The 3,555-nt window shown below is 35.4% G+C and overlaps 1 non-coding gene across 1 annotated transcript; it reads left to right on the top strand.

Moving 5' to 3' along the window:
• The first annotated feature begins 3,126 nt into the window (after window positions 1-3,126).
• Window positions 3,127-3,197, top strand: trnag-gcc (transfer RNA glycine (anticodon GCC)). The gene has a single exon. It is a non-coding gene; the product is annotated as a tRNA-Gly (tRNA).
• The last annotated feature ends 358 nt before the right edge of the window (window positions 3,198-3,555 follow it).

Raw genomic sequence — 3,555 nt, 5'->3', positions numbered from 1 at the left:
GCTGACATGGTCGTAAAAGTAAACACAAAGACACCAGACGCTTTTCTACACACTACTAGAGATGAAATATTTAGCCTTTCCTGTAATGTTGTAAAAGTTTCTTTGGCAAGAAAAGCCCATCTTGACATATCACATTCATTCCTGTTTAATATTTGTGTTTGCCTAAACGCATGTTTTAATTGATATAGCAATGATATAGCAATGATAGAAGTTAATATTGACAACATAAAAGACGTATTCAAGGGTTTAGACTACTAAAGTATGTGTGAGTGACTTATTAAAATTAAATAAAACAACACTTTTTTCCAACAAGGAATTTTGTTGAGATGAAAAAATGTAATCGTATAGGTTAAAAACTATTAAAAACATTACTTTGTTTAATTCTTTTAACATACATTTAAACCTTTGCGACCAACGTTATTAGGGTGGTTGGGGAAGTGTTAGTGTGTGTTTTTTATTTTTTATTCGATGCTTTAAACATTAAAAACATAAAGATGTACATTACTGGTAGATTTACAAATACGGTCTGAGATTAAACTCAATTTTTGTTCACACTCTGTACATCATAAAACAAAATAAATGTAAAATAAATAAAACAACACTTAAGAAAAAATAAAAATATAATGATAAAGAAAATGTAGTGGGGAGTAACAGATTTTCACATTAAGAAACCAAAGTCCTCTAATGAAGAATACAAAAGTTTTGCTTTGGGACTTTTCATTCCTTTTAACGTCTCCAAATACATCACAAATTCCTCTTTAAACGCCACTAAACGGGGGGGAATTTTGAAAAACATACATTTATGAATCTAGAATTTCGTGCCAGAAGTTAATATTAACAAAATAAAAGACATATTCAATGATTAAGGCTACTAAAGTAAGTGTGAGTGGCTTATTAAAATAAAATAAAACATCAAGGACTTTTGTGTAGATTAAAAATAAAGAGCATATAGGCTAATCTAGTTTTAAAGTAACTCATATACATAGATGTATCTAAAGATCCTGAAAAAGTCCATACAGCAGCAGCAGCAGCTATATAGGCCTATGTTCCAAGGGTTAGGTATAGAATACCAGAAAGAACATCTAATCATCCGTCTGTTTATACTACAGAAATGATTGTCATATTTTTGGCTCTTCAGTGGGGTTGAACACATTAATATACCTAAAGTAGTCATATGCTCAGACTCATTTTCAGTACTATCAAGTTTAAAGAGTGGTGAAGCTTCATTCATCAGGCATTTTATCAGGCATTTTACAGAGTTTGTTCAGAATAGAAGCAAAAACAAAGATTTATTTTGTATGGATACCCACACATTAATGAAGGTAATGAGAGTAGATAAAAGCATTAAAATGTCAGACATCGTATTTAATACTCCAATGAGTAAATTAGAAATAAAAGTTCTAATTAAAAAATAAAATGATACGTGTCAAATTAAATGGGGTGGTTAGAATAAAGGACGGCATTTATATAATATTCAAAGAACAGTTGGAAATGAAAGGAGAATTTTGGGGAATAGAAGGGAAGATCTCGCCATAGAATTGGACACATTGCACTTAATCAGTCATTATTTATAAGATGAAATACATGTGTCTGGACTTTGTGTTAAATGTGATATTGTGAATCAGTTGAACCTATTTTAATAAAATGTAAAAGATATGACAACGAAAGATTACAACTTACAGAAGCATTTAATATAGCAATAAATCAGATCTCATTTTAGATTTTGTTAAATAAAGATGTGGCTATAGAAATGTTTCACAGAATAAGCATGGGAGAAGGAAAGTATGTGTGTGTGTGTGTGTGTGTGTGTGTGTGTGTGTGTTGAGGCTTGAAAAAAGCAAGGTAGACTACACTTGTGTATGACCTGTGTGCATTTGTGTTTAAAAAAATCACCTTGTGAATAAAAATGATAAATGTAATTAAAATAAAAATCCTATATATATATATATATATATATAAAACACCCTTTGTAATTAGTTAGTTTCACAAGCCAGTTACAAGCATTTCAAAACCCGTTAGATGTTTTTACAACCGCTTGATGTCTAACTGATATGCACGCGCCAGGAATCACACAGACAGCGGACACATTCGCGTTTCGGTGCTTGAGTTGACGTCTGGTTTATTTACTAGATAACACAACACAAGCTTGACAGAAGGAAAGTGTGTGTGTGTGTGTGTGTGTTAATTGACATAGCTTGAGAAATTAAGCTTGACAAAAATAAAAGATCTATCGACGGAGATAGTCTAGATTTAGACTAGTCGTAGATATATAAAAATCGTATAAAAAAAAGCACATAGCTTCCCAACACTTCTCCCCCCTCCGAAATTCCTCCTTGGGTTCATAAGTTCATATTAAGGTCACTGGCTGTACAGGGAGGGGAGGGGGGTGTCCAGAACAGATGGCTTTTATGACCCTCATCAATCAAATTTTTTGAGACAAGGCATACTTTACCCTCTCTAATGTCCATAGCCATAGTTGTTATCAGTGGAGCCACATCACTTGGAACATCATGGTAGACTTCATCCACCCTGAGTGTGGAAAGTTCAGGCAGAGATGAACTGACACCCTTATACAAGTTGCTCCAATGGAATTTTTTTTTCAAGTTTATTTGTATAGCGCTTTTTACAATACAAATCGTTACAAAGCAACTTTACAGAGAATTATGTTTCTACAATATTTAGTAGTAGCCAGGAGTTTGTGCACGTTTGACAGGATTTTAGAAAAAATAAAAAATAATAATAATAATAATACAAGACGTAGTCAGCTAGACGATGAACTATCAATATTATTAATTAATAGTTATTATTATATGATGCAGTCACACATGTAGCAATAATTGTTAGTTCTGTTTGTTGATTCAAGGTTAGGATCATCTGGGGTCCTCTGAGGGTCAGCATCATCTCTTCTCAGGTGTTCTGGATCCAGACTGGAGCTTGTGTAAATCCTAGTTACCACGGGATGTAAATCCCGTGGCAAAACATAGAAACAAAATAGAGACATCATTAGCATAGCTGCTGATCCAACAAAGTAAAATTAGTTTAACCCAAGCTAAAGAATAAAAATGCACATTTGATCAGATGCAACTACACTCACAATTTAAAAGATACATTATTCGTATTATGTGAGCATTGGTGGTTCAGTGGTAGAATTCTCGCCTGCCACGCGGGAGGCCCGGGTTCGATTCCCGGCCAATGCAACAACTTCTGGGGAAGTCGTGGCCTAATGGTTAGAGAGTCGGACTCCCAATCGAAAAGTTGTGAGTTCGAGTCCCGGGCCGGCAGGAATTGTGGGTGGGGGGAGTGCATGTACAGTTCTCTCTCCACCCTCAATACCACGACTTAGGTGCCCTTGAGCAAGGCATCGAACCCCCAACTGCTCCCCGGGCGCCGCAGCATAAATGGCTGCCCACTGCTCCGGGTGTGTGCTCACAGTGTGTGTGTGTTCACTGCAGTTGTTCACTGCTCTGTGTGTGTGCATTTCGGATGGGTTAAATGCAGAGCACAAATTCTGAGTATGGGTCACCATACTTGGCTGAATGTCACTTCACTTCACTT

Source organism: Carassius carassius, chromosome 29, assembly GCF_963082965.1.
Source record: "Carassius carassius chromosome 29, fCarCar2.1, whole genome shotgun sequence".
NCBI classification, from domain to species: Eukaryota; Metazoa; Chordata; class Actinopteri; order Cypriniformes; family Cyprinidae; genus Carassius; species Carassius carassius.
This window is presented reverse-complemented; position numbering and strand designations above follow the sequence as displayed.